The sequence below is a fragment of the Vulpes lagopus genome, chromosome 24, assembly GCF_018345385.1.
Source record: "Vulpes lagopus strain Blue_001 chromosome 24, ASM1834538v1, whole genome shotgun sequence".
Classification (NCBI taxonomy): Eukaryota; Metazoa; Chordata; class Mammalia; order Carnivora; family Canidae; genus Vulpes; species Vulpes lagopus.
Window position 1 is genome coordinate 56,055,593 of NC_054847.1, and position 19,856 is coordinate 56,075,448.

The 19,856-nt window shown below is 46.9% G+C and overlaps 1 long non-coding RNA gene across 1 annotated transcript; it reads left to right on the top strand.

Annotated features, from left to right (window-relative positions):
• The first annotated feature begins 2,767 nt into the window (after positions 1–2,767).
• LOC121482082 lies at positions 2,768–18,709 on the top strand. The gene is made up of 3 exons (XR_005985514.1): positions 2,768–2,883; positions 17,740–18,168; positions 18,262–18,709. It is a non-coding gene; the product is annotated as an uncharacterized LOC121482082 (long non-coding RNA).
• Positions 18,710–19,856: the final 1,147 nt, after the last annotated feature.

Sequence of the window (19,856 nt, forward strand, 5' to 3'; positions counted from 1 at the left end):
ACATTTCCAGTGTATTTCATCTGTTTATGGAAAATAACTGAAATAGATTATTATATAATGGGATGCCTCAGATGGTCTGGGGTGAGTACAGTGTGGACAATAAGGAAAGTTAAGAAGAGCCTTGGTCTTTAGAGTTCTTGCTCCCATCTTTTTCTTCAATTTTCTCATTTGGTGCCAACCAGCTCCTTCAGTCAAATGTCCTATGAAACCTGCACTTTCAGATCAAATCCTCATCATTCAAAATTAGTAATTCTGATTCCTTTTCTTTCATTCTTTCCATCTTTCATTTCTGATGTGGCCTGACTGCTGGTAGACAAGGAAGTGACTGGAATAATTCATATGAAGGCGTGAATGGCCCGTTGCTGACTCAGCCTGTGATCCCCTTCCCAGGCAACTTTAAATTCTGAAAGAGTAGCTAGTGAATCCAAACAGGATCTTAAGTTCAGAGTTAAGGAATTATATTATTTAGGCAAGTCTATGGACAAGTTAGAAAGCATATTTTTCTACACCAGTTCCCCTTCTTCTGTATGGATATGGTATTGTTAATAGGACACTTTAAAGTTATAATTTCCAAACTTCTGAAGGTAAACCTCTGTTAGATTTTTTTTAAAAAAAAAAGGACACTTACCCAAATGACGTACTGAATTCATATATACATGTCCAATTACTGCACTGATAATGCTTTATTATAAACATACACATTTTAAAGGGTGTGATAAAAATAAATAATACTTTCACTGTATTTTATCTTAATTTTAAAAGCACACATTTTTGTTCTCACTCCAACTTGTTTTGAGTGTAAGTGGTAAGAATGAATATACTTCTCACATGTAAATTACACACGTATACCAAATGCTGAAAGAAAACAGCCGGTGAGTGCCTCCTACCTCCACGCTTCACTGGGGGCACTCAGGTCTTTTCACCATGGTCTGTGCCTGTCAGATGTACAAAGGGAAGGGGGGGCAAGATGGGTGAGGGGATCACTCTGTACAGTGGTTTTTTTTGTTTTTTTTTTTATTTTTTTTTATTTATGATAGTCACAGACAGAGAGAGAGAGAGAGACAGAGACACAGGCAGAGGGAGAAGCAGGCTCCATGCACCGGGAGCCCGATGTGGGATTCGATCCCGGGTCTCCAGGATCGCGCCCTGGGCCAAAGGCAGGCGCCGAACCGCTGCGCCACCCAGGGATCCCTGTACAGTGTTAATAAAGTTTGATTCTCTTCTTTGATTAAAGACAGCAATAAAAGAGTTGTCGTGGTCTCTTCCTGAACCCCAGTTAATTATCACGGGGGTGTACTCACGGCTCTGGATGCCTTATTTAAAACAAGAGCAGGCTCAGATCCAAGTTTTGTGGAACTTGGGACTGTTACAACTTCTGAGGGGAGAAAACTCCTGAAGAAAGAGAGCACACACACAAAATCTTACTTTTACAACTTCAACATTCTCGGTGAGCACGACTGGGCCCTCCCAGAGCAGTGAAGGGGGGAGCCGTGGGGGGGGGGCGGCACCTCCAGCAAGAAGGTGAGAGACAGACGGGCCTTCAGAAGACCAGAGGAACGTGCTCCTGACAACGATGCAGCCTGGGACAGAGGGCTTCTTTGCAAAAGGTCGCTTAGGGGACCGGAATTTAAATTTCCTTCCTGGCTTGAGACCTCTTGATGGGCCTTCGCTCTTAGCAAACCCCGCCTTGTGTTTAAGGAACCATCCCCCGCAGGGCACTCGGAGGTCTGGGGCTAAGGACGCGAGCTCCAGTGTTTAGATCCATCACAGCCCCTCGCCCTCGCTCCCTCCTAAAACTCCGAGCTGCGGGCTCACCTGGCAAAGTGCATCCCGGACTTAACTAAAATAAGTCACAGTCAGCTCCTGCCCGTTAAGGGGGCCCATTTCCCCTGTTCCTGTGCGCAAGAAATCGGAGATGAAACTGACCTTGCGGAAGTCTCCGCCCGCCCCCTCTTCAGGCACTGCTGTCGATGTAGGATGGCGAGGGGAACTCGAGCGGCCGCCACGGCTGACGGCGCTTCGGGCTCGAGGGCCGCGAGCTGCAGCAGGCCGGGGAGGTTCCCCCCAGGCGCGAGGGCCGCGAGCTGCAGCAGGCCGGGGAGTCTGTGCCCGGGGGCCGCGAGCTGCAGCAGGCCGGGGAGTCTGTGCCCGGGGGCCGCGAGCTGCAGCAGGCCGGGGAGTCTGTGCCCGGGGGCCACGAGCTGCAGCAGGCCGGGGAGTCTGTGCCCGGGGGCCACGAGCTGCAGCAGGCCGGGGAGGTTCCCCCCGGGCGCGAGGGCCGCGAGCTGCAGCAGGCCGGGGAGTCTGTGCCCGGGGGCCGCGAGCTGCAGCAGGCCGGGGAGTCTGTGCCCGGGGGCCACGAGCTGCAGCAGGCCGGGGAGTCTGTGCCCGGGGGCCACGAGCTGCAGCAGGCCGGGGAGGTTCCCCCCGGGCGCGAGGGCCGCGAGCTGCAGCAGGCCGGGGAGTCTGTGCCCGGGGGCCGCGAGCTGCAGCAGGCCGGGGAGGTTCCCCCGGCGGCCCAAGGCGGGCAGGCGGGAACATTCTTTGACACACAGACCAACAGACGAACGGACTCGCCGCCACGCCACGCTCCGGGCGGCCAGGGCCTGGCGGGCCTCGGCCACGTGACGCGGGGCGCCGAGGCCGCGCGCTGCTCCGGTCTGCGGCTGCGCGGGGCGGGGCGGGGCGGGGCGGGGCGGGGCGGGGCCCCGGAGGCGGGAAGGCGGGCGGGAGCCGGCTGGCTGGCCCCGGGCGGGCGAGGACGAGGCGCGGGAGCCGGCGGCGGATCTCGGCGGCTCTGCGGCGTGGGGGACGGATGCACACCCCGGCCCGGTGTCGGCCCCGGTGCAGCCCGCGCGGAGAAGGCCGTGCCTCCCCCAACAGGTACGGGCGGGCTCGGGGCGCTGCAGGCCGGACAGGGCGCACCCGATCCTCGGGCCTTTCCCGAGCCCAGGCTCGCAGCGGGTCGGGCGGCCCAGGGCCCAGGGAGCGCGGCCACCGCGGGGATTCGCCCCGGTGGCCCGAGCCGCCGTCCTCCCTGGAGGGCTTGGCTCTGGCCTGAAGGGGAGGTGGCCTCGGCGGGAGCAGGGCTGAGCACCCGCCGTCTCCCTGGGGCGGCGGGGCCGGTCCTCGCGCCTCCCCGCTGCCGAGGCCGGGTCCTGAGCAGCCCCGCAGACCGACCGCGGGGACCGAGGGCCGCGGTGGGGCAGGCGCCCTGCGGGGAGGGCACAGGCTGGCCCAGAGCGGCCCGCCCGACCCGACCCGACCCGACCCGGGGCGGAACCCAGCGGCCCTCCGTCGCGCGTGGCAGGGCCGCATCCAGCCGTCACCGCCGCACCGCCGCGCGTCGAATGAAGGACTTGCAGTCCTGGGCCCCGGCCTCCGCCCAAGTCTGTGGGTTAGTCCCGACCAGCTGGACGGACTGCCCGGGGCGCTGCCGCCGCCCTGCCCACGCCCACGCCCACGCCCACGCCCACGCTGCAGGACTTCGCGGCGGCCGGGGCCTGCGATTTAGACACCACTGCCACCTGGTGGCCGCACGCCCGAAGGAGAACTCAGGGTTTATTTTTATGGCTCTAGTTTTTTGAAGGAAGAATCTCTTCTAAAAGTTGGGGGGTGTGAGTCTTGAGTTACGTAGCATTAAAACACGCATGACAGGGGAAAGGAATTCGTGAGGGTCAGCTCAGGGTCGGGAAGTTGGATTATTTCTGAGGCTACCTGATCGTGGGCCTCATGGGACTTTAGCCACTTAGAAATGTTTGGAGTTCCTGCAATATCAAATGCACCCAAAATAAATATGCCAAAGACAAGGTGTCACTTATTTGTATTATCTGTCGTTTGGGATTGTCTCTCTTACTGTTTCTCTCCATTCGGATGTCAAGTTTCTTTGAGCCAGTTTCTTAGGTCTAAACTGAAATGCAGATGACACTGACCGGATTTGGTACTTCCACCCTCGAACTCTGGCCTTTGCCCTGGACAAGTCTGGAGGGGGCCTGACTCTGAGCAGAAAGAACCCAGCAAAGAATAGAATACTTCCTCCCACTCCAGAAAGCAACGGTCCCCCAAGCCAGTGTCTTCCAGGCTTCAGAAGATCGGGTTAGACAATGATTAATGAAGCCGAATAGCTAATGATGTCCCTAAATAAATGTCCTTTTGCTCTTTAGAGCCCTATGCTCCCCATTTTATATTTTATTACTTCAGATGTCTGGAGGCCTTTGGTCTTACCCTTGGCTAAGCTAGTTTAGAGGAAGAGAGAGGCAAGGGAAAGAAAGGGAACTATTGTAGGTTTGGTTCAGTGCTCTACAATCTACAAAAGTTGCTTCATTAACTGCTGCGGAGTGAAAAACCAAGACGCAGAGAATTTATTCATGGCCCAAGTTAGACAGTAAGTACATGGTAAGGACAAAATGTGACCCTGGATCTCTCTGAATGCAAAGAGCAGAGGCTTAGCAAGAATATCCAAGCCTGTTGAGACTGTAGGCTGCTGTCAGGACACGTGACTCTTACCCTTCTCATATGGCTTCATGATGAACTTCCCATGAAACTGGAATATTCTACTTCATCTCAGGAACTAAGAGTAAGGAAGGTTTACAGACAAGATTGCACTAAATTAATCTTGTCCTCTTTTCCCCATATTATGCATGAATAAGCTCAGTGCAGAAGGAGGAATGCTAAGCCAGGCAGCAGGATTTAAGGATTTTCAGCCTGTGGATTCAGGAAACAGAAGTCTTAATTTTTAGAGCTGCTCTGTCAGGCACTTTACAGCTTCCTCTTCTAAGGGCCATAAATCTCCAGACTGCCAGTCTCCAGACTCACATGTAAATGGTCCTATACATCAGCAGCCACTGGCCACCAAAACAAAGCCAGGGAGTGAGTGATCCATGAATAAGGCTCACGTATGGTCCTCAGCTATTCAGGTCCACTGTCCATCCAGACACAGGAAGGGCCCTGGGCATCCAAGGCGGATGGCCACATTTTCTGGCAGTGGAGACTGGCAGAAAGGGAGGCCCAATGGAAAGGTACTCCTGCAGGCCTGCCCTTGTCTGGATGCTTCCACAGTGCAACAGTCTGACCCCTGACACAGGTCATCTGGGGGTGGCTCTCTGAGGTTGGGTTCTCTGGGCAACAGCCTCAAGGGGAAATGAAGATTGGCTGTGTGCTGGGCTCTTGCTCATTGATGGTGATTTAACTATGAAGAAAAGGCCCTCCGGAGTCTCTGTTGGCATTGGGAATGTGCAAGTATGTCCACTGTCTTAGGACATACTGCAGACTTGTCTAGGATTTTTACTGCACGGGGACATGGTATATGGAGGAGAACCTCAAAAGAAAAGGTCTGTTTTATAGAGCAGGGCCTGCAAATTTTTTTCTGAAAAGGACCAGGTAGCGAATATTTTTACTTTGCATATAGCCTATTTCAACTACTCAGCTCCTCTGTGGCACAGAAGTTGCCACGCACACTGTGCCTGAGTGAGTGGGCCTCACTGTTTTTCAGCAAAACTTTATTTACCAAAAGGCATAATAGGTGGGATTTGGCCCTCAGACTTACTTTGCTGATCCCTGGGATAGAGAAGGAGCAAAACCTAATCCCTATTCTGTTATGCACCAGATCTGTGACCTCAGATAATTCCTTATCTCTGAGCTTGTTTTCTCGTTAGTAAAATGGAGTTCACAATATCTACCTTTTAGATTTCTGGTAATGTATGTAATGTATGTAGAGCTCTTAGCATACCATATGGCAAAGAGTAGGTATACAATAAATATAGGGCTTTCCGTCAAAACACCTTTAGTTTTTGGGGTTGATTCACCGTAGGTGCCTTAATGTGCCATTGCTTTCATAGTCTTTGATAGGCGTCTTTTGCCTCATTTGTTAGACCTGACTCAAGAGTAAATGAAGCCTCTTTCACCCCATTTGTATTCTAAAAGTAGGTCTTTCCAAACTCACTGACATGTTATTTCAAACTGTCTGGCAGCATTTAGGGCTTTGTGGAGTCCCCTGGCAATTTCACTGCACCAGAACATTGCCTACCCTGAAATTTTTAAATTATAATGGAATGCAAAACAGATGTACCAAATCTAGGGAGGACTAGAGCAACATTAATTTGTTCCTTGGGAATGCCCTTCATAAGCACGTTTTTGGGCAGACATTTGTGATAAGAGCCAGGCAATAAAAGATCCCAGCGTGTTCTAAACACTGCAATTTTGGCAATTTGTGTCAAAGAAAATTTGGAAGGCACCGATAACTGAAACAGAACTGACTGAATTTATGGCTCAACCTTTCACTAAAATATCTGTGTTTGGAAGATGTCACTGATCAGAGAAATGAGAACTTGGAAAAAATTAGATAGGATTCAGACGGGTAGAACTCTGAACTCTCACACTGGTCAATACTTAGTTGTTTAGAATATGAACTGGGGCCAAGTTCCTGCTTGGATCTCTTCAAGTTGGCTGACTTCATGATGCATTACAAATACCAACTTGAAAATAAAGTGCTAAACTTAAAGGCAGTATTTCCAGAAAAGCTGACTTTTATATACAGGGTTATGATTTTATGTATATTGAGCTTCAAATTAGAAAAAAAAAACACAATACGGATAAACAAATAGCACATTAGAGTAATATTTAATACTTAGTATGAATGCCATTAAGATACCAGCCAGAGAATTAGGCTGAACCCATGCTGTGAGCTATCATACATTACAGTCTTGTTAATCATATGATCCAGAGAAGAAGTGTCTGTGGCACAAGGAGAAAAAAAATCACTTCTTTTGGCAAATCTGAAGTTTCATATCCTCCAAGATGTACTTGTTATACTTTCCTCTGTAAGAAACAAATCTGATGGAAATCTTTCTTCACTCTATAGAGTTATAGCCTTCTGGGTAAAACTGACCTACTTTTTATCTGATTCTATACTACCGCTTCTATGGAAAATGAACTGTACCAGGCAAGAAATGCATGTCTGTGTTAGTCCAGCTGTGCATCAAGACATGCTTTAAAATAAGGATAAATGTTTTATTTAAGAAAAACAAAAAAAAAGAAAAACAGAAATAATTTACCAAACTAGAGTGTAAGCATTTTCTGTAGCTTTGCTACTTACTAATAATTTACATTTTCTTGGTAGGTTATTTTCATATAAAGTATGTATTTAATGTATTTTGTTCGGTCAAAATGCAATTGTGTGGTTGAGCTCGTGCCATATGTAAAATTCTGTACTGTTTTTAAGATTTTTATTTTTATGGGACGCCTGAGTGGCTCAGCGGTTGGGTGTCTGTCTGCCTTCAGCTTGGGGCATGATCCTGGGGTCCCTGGATCAAGTCACGCATCGGGCTCCCTGCATGGAGCCTGCTTCTCCTCTGCCTGTGTCTCTCTCTGCTTCTCTCTCTGTGTCTCTCATGAATAAATAAATGAAATCTTTAAAAAAGATTTTTATTTTTAAATAATTTGCAATTAATAGGAGGTTGTACCTATGTACCTTCCCCCAGTTTTCCCCAGTGGTTATATCATATGTAACTATTATACCTTAACAAAGCCAGGAGACTGATAGTTGTAAGATGTGAGTGTAGAGAGCTAGCCCATTTTATTCTGTGTAGGTTCATATAAGCACCACCACAAATCAAGATACAGAACTATTCCATTACACAGAGGCCTCTTTTTTCATGTTCTCTTAGACTCATTATTGTGCCCCCACTCCCCACCATTTCTTACCCCTGGCAACCAGTGATTTATTCTCTGTCTCTGTACTTTCATCATGTCATGTATAAATGGAATCATAAGTGAATTTTTGACATTGTTTTTTATATTAGTATAATGCCCTTTTGTATAGTTGAGTCACATTTTTTTAACCCACTCTCATAATCTCTGTCTTTTAATTGGTATATTCAGGTCACTTATGTTTAATGGAAGCTCGTATGATAGAGCCTAATAAGGGTTCATCAATCAGGCTGTGGGGTTGTGTTACCAAAGTTTTTTTGTTGTTGTTGTTACCAAAATTTTTACCAAAAGTGCCTTGAAGGTGTTGAGGGAGAAACAGTTTCCAAGGATCATCCAGGCCTTTAAGTTATAAAGTGGAAACAGGTTTAGTTAAGAGAAGGATGCTATAAGGGAAATGTAAGTGAGTGTGGCTTACCCTGGGATAGGTTCCCTAGAGGACAGGATAGGTGATTGCGAGGGCATAGACAACATGGGTTGAAAGGGAAGAGAGGACAGAAGATGAAGTGACCAGAGGTGCTTACCTCAGTTAAACTGCAGCCCCGTGCAGCATGGTAGGTCATGGCCCATTCTCCAGAAGGGTGGATGAGCCTATGAGTGCATACCACTGTTCCCAGATTTATAGGTAATCTCTTATCTTTTGGATTATTGTAATTTTAAGTTTGATTGTTTATAACTTAAGTGAAGTTGTTTTGATATAAGGGTAGATTTGTTGACAGTGAAGAAGCTGTGTCAGGATGTTGTCATCGACATCTGTTGTTGTTGGTAAGCGCTCAGTAACTCAACTGTTGACGGGTGCTGCTAGGGACTTATCTATAAGAACATATGGAAGACCAGCTGTAACATAACGGACATTAAAACTTTAAATCCTGAGAATTTGTGAGAATTTACCAAGTGTGTTTGGTCTGGGCAAGGCTATCTTTTGCTGATCTAAATAGATCTCCAAGGATCTTAGGGCATTCACTCCTGTTACAGCAAGGCTGCCCTCTGCAGTGGCCGCGTGAAGATCATCTGGCCCACCAACAGCAGTGCCTTTGTTCCCTGAGCATTGTGCTCTAGAGATAGGGGACTTTTGCTTTGCGTAGGCAGCTGAATGTCAGCTCTTAGTTGGCAAAGCTGACTCTTCTGAGATCCAACTCATAGAAAGATACACCTTAACTAAATGTGGACTTTCTTTTATTTCTCCTTTGCCTGGAACAGTAGTGTAATTAATCTGTCATTGGTTTGGAGAATGCTATTTCTTTATTGGCTTATTAAGAGACATTTATCTTGTATGCTGTTGTCCTGTAAAATATTAGTTAAACCATAATTCTGTCAGTGAACTTGTGTTAAAGCTGAGGCTAAACCATAGAAATGCATTTGTTTGTAGAAGTTCACTGAAAGGTGTCAGAAGGCCTCCAGTCCTCTTGTTTTCCGGGAGGTCTGGGGAGAAGATTATTAGAAATGCCCTCCAAGAAGAGAAGGTCAAGCAATTAAAAAAAAAAAAAAGGTACATGTTGAAAATGTGAGCCAAGGATTTCATGGTGAGGGTGGAAGAGAAAGAACCTCTCTGGATTTTTTTTTTTTTTTAATGAATGAAAATGGTGGTGGTATTTGAAGAGGAAAGTCAAAGGCACACATGAAAGAGGCAGATAACAGGAACAGAAATTAATGGGAGTAACCTGGAGAATGATAGCTTTACAATAATTCTGTTTTGAGAGGAAGTAAGAACATTGTGAAGGGATCAAGTGTCTTATTCACAGCTTACTCACCCTGATGTGCTGCATCTGACAAGTGATGCTCATGTTTGGATTGGCGCAAGAAAAGATTCCACCCTTATCAGCCAGTTCTATAGAATTGTTTGGAAGCAGCTGCAAACAACAGCATAGAACAAAAAAAAGTATTTTATTCCCTTTCTGTTTGGAGATAGAAATAAAGTGTGGTTTGTGGGAAATACACCAGGGTAGCACCATTGACAAGAAAGCAGTTAACACCAAGCCCTTACATTTCTCTCCGGTATGGAGAGGGTGATGAGGGTGTCTTTCAGGATGGACAGCATCCTTCTCAGCACCCGCAAGGCACCACCTTTTCGAGGAAGAGGATGGTGTGGTCAATATGGAGGGAGGACGGGGAAGGAAAACCGGCTCCATACTTGCTTCATCACCTGATCCTCTTGAGTCTTCAGTTTTCTCACTACAAATGGGAACAGTGTGACCTCTGCTGGGCATCAGAGCAGCCAGTGGGGACATGGTGGTAGTTATGAACTGAACAGACACATCGCAGTGCTGTTGGTGTGCTTCTTGGAAGTTGTCCAGCTGAAGCTGCAACTAATAGTAATTTGCTTACATAAATCTGTGTGTGTGAGATCAGAGTCGTGTTGAAATCTGCACTGATCCCAGGAGACCCGGCCCTGTCCCCAGGCAGACCTTGTTTCAAACTTTCAGGAGGCAAATATAGGCATAAGGTCAGTTTGGAGAGTTCGCTGTAAAATATGTTTATTTACACCTGGACTAGAAAATCTTCTTTCTGTCACTATCAACCCGCTATCAGCCCAGAAGCTGGCTTTTTACTGAGGCCTCAAGAGTGTAGTCAGCCTCTCAGGTTTCTCATTCCGCAGTGAATTTGTGAGTCCTGCCACACTGAAGTGAAAAGTAAGTACTTCTGAAGTGTTAAAATACTGCCCAGGATATGCCCATCATCTCCCCCAAACCTGAGGATGTCTTCCATTTACTTGAGAATAAATCATTCCATTTCCACTAGGAATGAGATATCTTCCTCCTGAGGGCACCAGGGCCCGGTGGCTGACACTCATGTTGGGTCACACGTCTTCTATGTGTTTCCTTAACGGACATGTTTGTAGCCTGAGAGCCTGGCCTCACGATGGATGATAGCACCTTAATATTTTTAACTTACTGAGTCCTGTGGCCCTGCACAGTTGAGAAGATCTGACAATTTATTTCCTTTCCTCTCCCACAAACCGTTGGGGTAAAAAAATCCAGAAATCATATCAATCTTTACAAAGGAAGCAAACCACCTTTTCTGAAAGTCCTTGGAGCTCCTGCTGAATGGTCAGCTCCGCTGACCATTTTTATTAGCCATTCTCCGAGAGTGTGAGGTGCCCCCTGCTGCCGGGCCAGCAAGTGGTGCTCTCGTTTGGAATGGTGCAACAAACTTCCCAAGTATGGAAGTGTGGGCAGCCCTCACAATTAAGTGCATGAGCCACAGGCCTTTCATATAAAGACCTACTAGCACTGAGCCTTCCAGAACAAAGGTCACCAGGGCATACATTCCTTACAGCTGTTGGAACAAATTACACAAACTAGATGATGTGAAACAGCTCTGGAGGCTGGAGGCCCCAAACCAAGGTGTCCGCAGGGCCATGCTCTCCGCAAAGGCTCTAGGGGAGGATGCCCTCTGGCCTTGTCCTAGGCATCTCATGGCACATGGCTGCATCAGCACAATCTCCATCTTCCTCTCCATGTGGACACTGTGTGTGTTTGTGTCTTCACATGGCATTCTCCCAGTGTCTTTGTTCAAATTCCCCTCTTATAAGTTTACCAGTAATGGGATTTAGAGCCCACTCTACTCCACTGAGACATCAGCTTCACTTAATTATATCTACAGAGACCCTATTTCCAAATAAGGCTTATTCTGAGGTTGTGGATGGTATCAATTTGGGGGGACACCATTCAACCCAGCACACATGCCCCCAAGCACAACGAGGGCCAGCAGGCTCAGCCCCTCCTGCCTTATGTCACTCATGATGCAGCAAGTGCAGTCTTGGACTTTGCATTCCTACCTTTGGTTGAGGCACAGAATAGTTTTTGGTGCTAAATATTGTGCAGACTCCTTATATAAACACTTATCAAGAGTTTACTACATGCCTGTCATTTTGCTAAGCAACATGGAGGGTGTGGCAGTGTGTGAAACACAGCCTTTGGCCTCAGTGGGCTTTCACTATTTTCCCTAATGAGCTTCATTGACTATTCATTGTAAAACCAGCAGTGAGGAGAGGCATTCTTTGACAGTTCTTCCAATTACTGACATTTGTTATTTGGTTCCCTGTAGCCACACACACACACAACAATTCTCTAAATTAATAATTTTTAAAGTGTCCATGTCATCAGAAATATAAAAGGTTTCTCTGCAGATCCTGGGCCCGTGGAAATAGCAGCTCTGAGCATGAAAGGCTGAGCCTCCATGAATTTCTGATTGGTCCTTTTGTCTCAAAATACTTGGAGGGAGATGATGGGGAGGCAGTATTTCTAAACACAATACAGTGTTTTGAGATAGCCCACCCCTCATTCTGTTCAAATACAAAGGAAAAGGAAAGGTTACAAACCTGAAGTAATGTAAGGGGAAACCTAGGCTCTGAAAATAGCACAAAGAATCAGGGTAATGGCCCATTGTTTCGGTAGTTCCCTGAATTCTTACAAAGAGGCAGCAAGGAAATACCTATCAATAGAAACTCAGTTATTAAGCTTCTTATTAAATTGAATAACCAGAGAACAAGTTAATGCTAATTGCATTTTTTGATTAGACCCGAAGTCTTGGCCATTGTTCACAGCCCTTGATCATTCAGAGTCATATCCATATCAATAAATTAATACAAATCCAATTCATGTGCATTCTCTCTGTCCATTCCTGTTTTCTTTCTCTTTTCCCATCTGCTTTCCTTCCTTCCTTCCTACTTTTCTCTCAATTGTATTTTTGTTCACTTTGCCTTCTTTCCCACAATTGCCCTTAGGCCCAGCCAGTTTTCTGTAGTCATTAACATTTCTTGGTCCCACAGCTAACTCGGGGTGGGAGCGTCACTAGCCCAGTGCTTCTGAAATGTCAGCATGCCCACAAATGAACTGTGAGTCTTGTGGAAATGCAGATCTTGTCTCAGTAGCTCTGGTGCAAGCCTGGGAATCTGCATCCTTGACAAGCTCCTCTGAGTGGCCCACACAGAGAGCAAAGACAGGGATTTCTTGATGAGACTCCGCCCCGCCCCGTCCCTCCCCCCCCCACACTCACCAGCACCCTTGTGATGTTCAAATGTTGTTCCTTTCCTTTCAGGGAGAAGATACCAAGGAGGTAGTAGGCAAGGGGAGATGTGAGGGCAGGGAAGAGGTAGCCTCTGGAGGGAGCATCCTGGCTGGATTTACTTCTTTCCACATTAGGAATCCAACAGGTGACTGGCCAAGGGGGTGAAATGAACAGCTACAAAACAAGGCCTTCACAGAACTCTGGATGGAGACCCTAGAGTATTCTCTGAATTCACATACTACCAGCGGATTGGTGGGCTCCATCCATGTACTTCCCATTGCTGTGATTATAACCATTCCCTGATCGCTTCCTGGGACCAATAAATGTCTAATTGAACCACTGCCAAGGCATACAAAGGATATTTGAGAAGTTAATGAGACATCTTGTTCTTTAGGATCAGGAGTTTCTCTGTTTGAAAGCCCACCACCCACCATCATTCATGATAAAGTCATGTAGGGAAAAAGAAGAAAGACTGAAAAATCCAGTAAACTGTTGCGGATGAGGGTGTGTATCCGTGAACTGCACAATGTGACCACCAGGACTTCGACGTGAGTCTCTACTGACTCACCACTTGGTTTGCTTCTTGGCTGCTTAGGTTGTGCTCTCAAGGGCCAGGCCCTCTGCAGTGGTGCATTTAAGCTGCTGGCAGCATTTACAGCCTGTGACATTTTAAGTCCAAGTGATAGGGCAATACTTAAGCACTGAAAATTTAAAATAATCTGTTTGATGACAGATCCCTTCCCTTTCAGTACAGTGATAGTGTCTTTTATATTTCTTTAGGATTTTTTCTTCATATTAACAATCAAGTGACTACTATGTTATAGTTGTTATAGTTGATGCAATTTGCAAATGGCTATAAACACACACAGTTAATTATTATTTTGCTTTTCCTCATACTATTCCAATAGTAAGTCTGGGCCATTCTTGGCTGCTGCAGTAGGAACAAGTCATCAAAATTCGTCCCTTTCATCTGCTTCGGATTGAGTACTCATGGGGCCAAGACCCCGGGGATGGAACTTTTATGCAACTACATGTCTCATATTTTCTGGGAGAGTTGTAATTTCAGAGACTCTGTTTTGTTATTTTTATCCATTCAAGTTTGCCAGGTCGTGAGTCTCCTTTTGTTATAGGACATCTTCTCTAAGGGTGTGTCCCTGGCAAAGAGGTATGTTAGGCCTTTAGTCAAGAAGCGTGATGAGAGAGTATAGACAGATCAAAACAAGTCTGTCCTTACAACTTCATGGTGCATCCATGATGCCATCTGCTCATGTAAGAGAGAAGTTTGCAATAACAAGTGGGCGAATGGGATATTTAAATGGTAAAAAGTGAAGTAAAAAAGACTTTATTTTGAAGTTTAGGTGCTGGATATTTTTTGTTCCTTTAAATATTTTTTAACCTTATTCTGGGACAAAATTAAATTACTTGGAAACATTTGATCCTTTTGGGTCTTGCTTTGAAGCTGCGTCAGGCAGAACCCAAACCATGCCTGGTTCAGGGCCAATGGGCCTCACTTCTGAGAGACTAGCCTGTGAGTCCACTCAGTGCTCCATGCCTCGTTAACATGAGTTACTTCATGGTCGGTGAATGCTGAGAATTTTTCTGATGGATCTTTCTGGTGGTTCTTTCCTGGCATTACATGCATGTGCTGATCAGTACACAGCTGAGACCGAGACGGAGCTTCTACTGACTTCTGTGCCTCTCTCCTCTCTGGTACGTTGCCCTGGGAGTTCTAGGCCTTAGCCTCCCCAATTTCGCAATGCGTGTGGTCCTCAGGGAGACCACTGGGTGCTGCTTGGGCTCTCCCTCTGGGCATTGCAACCTGCCCAGTGAGCTGGGGGCAGTCGTGGGGACCAACTTGCTTGTTTCCCTTCACACAGGAATCACTACCCTGTTGTGCTTATCATCCAGTGTCTGAAAACCCTTGTTTCTTGTGTCTTGTCCAAGTTAAAGGGGGAGGGTGTATCTGGTGACCCTTGCTCTATCACAAGAGAAGCTGCTTCACCAGTTTCCATCCTTGATCCACTCAGGATCATCCATGTTACAGTGGCTCTCTTTCACTCCTTCTGGTTACCTTGCTGTGGTTCTGCTCAATTCTGCCTCGTACAAACTGCTTCTGAGCTCTGCTGTGAGGACTTGCATGAGCCAGGTAGGGAGCTTGGCTGAAGAGGTGGCAAGGTAAGCACAGAATGGCTCTGTCTTTGAAAGGCTCAGAGTCCAGCCATGGGGAGTGAGGTTTTTTTTGGAGGGGGGGAGGCAAAGAAACAAAAGTAAAGATTCAAGTAAATAACTAACCAGACTAATAGGATCTTACAGAAGACACACGTGCAAAGTGATAGAACACAAAAAAAGGAGTGAAACATTCTGGGGAGGACATGCATGCCAGGCCTTATTTAGAGAGGGGCCTGCGGATTTAGCAGCAGTCCAGACCAAAACCTAAGAGTGCTTGAATCTGACTGTACCAGTCATCTGTGGTCTTCTGGGAGAATTATAGAATGACCCATGTTCCTAGCTGCGTGTGAAGCCCCATGTGGGGCTCAAACAAAGCCAAGGAGTCAACCTTTCCCAGGGGTCTGTATCCAAATCTTGACATCTGGCTGGAGCCCAGTTAGCCACATGGAGCCCTGGGTGTTGGCCAGCAGTTTGAGGCATACATGGAGAGAGGAAGCCGGCAGGGGGCTCCAGGTCCACCGACTCTTCCACTTGGGTAAAGGGACAGGTGGCAGAGCATCGTGGTGCCTCCTAGCATCCCAAACCTGGCCTTCTCATAGATGCAGCTCGGGGCACCCTGATCACCCTGATGGACAGCCCTTCTCTGTGGATTGGCAGAGGCCAGCCTAAAATTGGTGGTTGGAGAAAGAGCTCAAGTGTTCCCTCTTATGAGGGAGCAGTGTAGGGAATCAAGACCGAAAGAGTAGAAGTTTGCCAGGGGGTCGAGGGAGGGAAAGACATCCAGCACAGGAAGTGGTATGAGTACCCATGCTGCTGTGGCCTCGTCTGGGCACATGAGAAATGAACCAGTGGCCAGCACGTGGGGAGTGGTTTCCGGGTGCTGGGGCTCCTGTGACAACCACAGACTGACCAGCTTACACATCCTCTTGCGGTCTGGAGGCTAGAAATCAGGGTCCAGGTGCTGGCGGGGTTGGCTGTTCTCTGGACTTGTGGAAGCAGCCTGTCTTATGTCTTATGCCTCTTTCCTAGCCTCTGACAATCTCTGGTGATCCTTGGCTTATTGACGTTTCTCCCTGACCTCTGCCTTCTTCACACCATCTTCACTGTGTGCATCTATCTCTGTGTCCAGATTTCCCCTTTTTGTGCAGATACCAGTTATGGTGGATTGGGACCCACCCTAGTGGTCTCATTTAAACATGGTCACCTCTACAAAGATCCTATGTCCAAATAGAGGTCCTGGGAGTTAGGCCATCAACGTATCTTGTTTGGTGTGGTGGGGAGACACAATTCAACTCATAATGGGAATATAAGAAACGTTTGGGATGTAAAAGAAAATACTGGTGTTGTGGTTTCATATACTAGGCCGAGAAGCTTAGGGCTCACGGTGAAGGCTCCTGAAACCCCTGAAAGCCTTTCACTAGAAGAATGACAAAATTGTGTTTTAGAGAACAGCCCTGTCCTGAGCAGGTGAGGCTGGAGCAGGGATGGCAGATCAGAAGCTACATCACTGTGTAGGCCCCACTGCTCTGGGCCTGGGCATGGGCAGTATTAGTAGGAGTAGTAGTAGGAATAGGGCATATATTGTGAGAGACATTTTAAAAGCGTGGTAACCCATCAAATGAATTCACAGAGGTATTAAAGTACCTGTCTTGGTGTCTGAGAGGCCAGGGATGGGAAGGTAGTTAATCCAGGGTGGAGGCTTCTAGGTGTTCCCAGGGAGGGATGGTGGCGGCCTTGAAGTACAATTCCAAATACACACCGTGGGACATAGGTAAGACAGGTGGAGAAGACAGCCAGGACACGTGAGTGAGTACAACCTATAGATGGAGGATGGGAAACAGCAGGATCACTGTGTCCACCTGGAAGGGCTGTAACGGGAGGTAAAGAACAAACCAGGGGGTCCTAGTTGGACCTCTGTCTCACATGCTCCTACTAGAGAAGGGGCCACATGAAGTGTGTATACTCAGACAGGGGCACACTCACAGACTTATTCTGATGTCCCTGGAAGTGTTGTGTTTTTAGGCCACTTTTTGAAAGTCACACAAGGCATGACCCAAGAGCATCAGAAGCACATTGCAAGGGTTAATCTTATATGTCAACGTGGCTGGGCCGTGGTGCCCAAGTATTTGGTCCAACATTTTTCTGAATGTCCTGTGCAGGTGTTTTTTGAATAAGATTAACATTTAAATCATTTAACATTTAACAGACTGAGAAAAGCAGATTTCCCTGCATTATGTGATGGGTCTTATCTAATCAGTTAAAGGCCTTAATGGAAAAGGACTGACCTTCTGAAAAGAAGAAATTCCGCCAGCTGTCGGACTCACCTGCAACACCAACTTGTGCTGGGTGTCCAGCCTGCCATCCGATTGCAGATGCTGTACTTACCAGCGTCAGGATCATCACTTAGATCACTAGCTGTATACACACACATCCTGGAGAGCCCTAATACACACATCACCTTGGTTGGTTCTAAATGTAGTGCTGTTCCCTCAGCCCAAAATGAGAACATGGATTGAAAGTTTTTAAAAAGCAACATTAAAAAAAAAAACAAGGGGATCCCTGGGTGGCGCAGCGGTTCGGTGCCTGCCTTTGGCCCAGGGCGCGATCCTGGAGACCCGGGATGGAGTCCCACATCGGGCTCCCGGTGCATGGAGCCTGCTTCTCCCTCTGCCTGTGTCTCTGCCTCTCTCTCTCTCTCTGTGACTATCATAAATAAATAATAAAAATTAAAATTAAAAAAAATAAAAATAATAAAAAAAAACACAAAAAAACAATACATTGAAAATACGTTTTGGGTGTTAGGACTTTGTAGCACCAAGAAATAACACTTATCACGTCTCCTTTGCTTTCCTGCAGCTCATGGATGTTCCCTCGGCAGAGGCCCAGGACCCCGGGGAGAGGGGAGCCCAGCATTGCCCATGACACCTTCTTGTTGAGGTGAAGGATCTGTGTTTTCCAAGCACTTGAGTTGCTCAGTCACCTAAGGCAGAGTTGACCAAGTGCCTGCGTGTCAAGCTGCTGTCTTTAGCCTGTGCTTGTCCTGAGAAGTAGGCAGAGTGCAGCGAGTGGGCATGGTGTTCAGCTCGTCTCATTGAATCTCTAAGGAGAGGACTTCAGAACGAGGACCAGTGGCAGGTATCTCAGTTGGGAGAGGACACGGTTACACCGAAGCAGCAGCGGGCCTAACTAATAAGACACCTAACCAGGACAGTGAAGTGCATGCACAGTGCCATAAAAATACCTCCTGGACCCAGCCATCGGGAAGAGTGGACAGAGATGCTGGAGGTGGGAACAGGAGGGTACGCTGTCTTCTGAGGTTTTGTTTTTATTTTATTTATTTTTTCATCTAAATTCAATTAATGTATAATGTATTTTTAGTTTCAGATGTTTCGGAGTTTCAGGGATTCATCCTTCTTCTATAACATCCAGTGCTCATTTCATCACGTGCCCTCCTTCATTCCCATCTTCTGAGGTTTTAAAACATGCTCTCCCTCAGTCCAGGAAACTGTGAGGACCAGACGTGACCTTTGCCAGCTGGCTCTCCCCATTTTGCTTGGTTCTGAGGTAACTGGCACCAACTGTAATGGTGCAAGGAAGCTACTAGACAAGTTAGAATTCTTAATACTTCCGAGGGTAATGATGATTAATTTGCTTTATTTTGTTTTTAAATTACTGATAGTTTAGAAAAAGCTGGGGAAATCTGGCAAAATATTCAGTCAAGTAGTAAGTGGAAATCTGGCAAAATATTCAGTCAAGTAGTAATCTGGCAAAATATTCAGTCAAGTCAAGTGTGTGTGGTGATGGTGTAGGCAGTAAGACCTGAATTTTTAAAAATTGTCGTGCTCAAAAATAAATAAATAAATAAAAATAAAAAAATAAAATAAAAAATAAAAATTGTCATGCTCAGCAGTGCATATAGAGTCATAGACATCCATTTATGAATGGTGAGATCCCAGGGATTATTTATTTCTTCATCTTTGCTCATGTGAACTTTCTTCAATGAATTGTATTAATTTGTAATAAGGAAAAATTTACAACCTTCTGAAAGGTAAATGCTAAAGTTTTTTACAGAAGCTTGAAGCATTTATGTTTCAACATGCTCAGCATTAGAAAGGAACTCACGTAAAATGGAGAATATCATGCATAAACACATAACCACTTCTGAATCTCAGAAGGAGGCCCATCATGACTTGCAACTCTGAAATCCTGATTCTGGAAGTGTCCCTGTTATGGATCGGTCTGTATCAGAATTTCAGTGTGCCACGGCTCGGTGGCCCAGCATTGGGTCAGGGACACCTAGCTGGCACCTACAATGGTTTACGGTTTGAGGTAAGGCTTCTAGTATCACTATAACCAGTTTTATTTTTTCACCATGAATATATGAAGGAGTGTTTCAAATATGAGAGCAGAATTAAAAATGCAGATACCCCGGCCTCCAAGAAGGCTTGCCATGAGCCCCCAGCCTTTCTGCATGACATTCATGCCCTGGCCCACATGCAGTGGAACCTGAATCAAGAGGCATGGCCCCTTCTCGGTACTTTTTGTCACTGATTGTCACCCTCATTGAGCCTTGGCATGCAGCACTCCTGCCTCTTTATTAAATGCATTTGCACATGTGTGGGGTGTGGCCGGCACCTCGCAGGTTCTGCAAGAATGTTGCTCTGATGGGCAATAAACAGAGTCCTGGGGACCCTGCCCCCGCCCCCTCCCATTCATGCCCTCTGTCCTGCCCTAGCTATCGGTCTGTGGGTTGTCAATCAGCAAAGTCCCCCTCACCCTGCAGGGCAGTGGTGCAAGAGAAGATGAGCAAAGTCCAGCCATCCACAGAGTACTCTTGGGCTTTACTGGACTCAGCTTGTAGGATCTGAAAATCCATGAGAGATTTTTAACCTCTAAGAGGTAACAGGTAGTCCTGAGAGGAGTCGTGTGAACAGGAGTCCTTCTACCAGGCTTTCTCCACTGAGGTCCTGGTG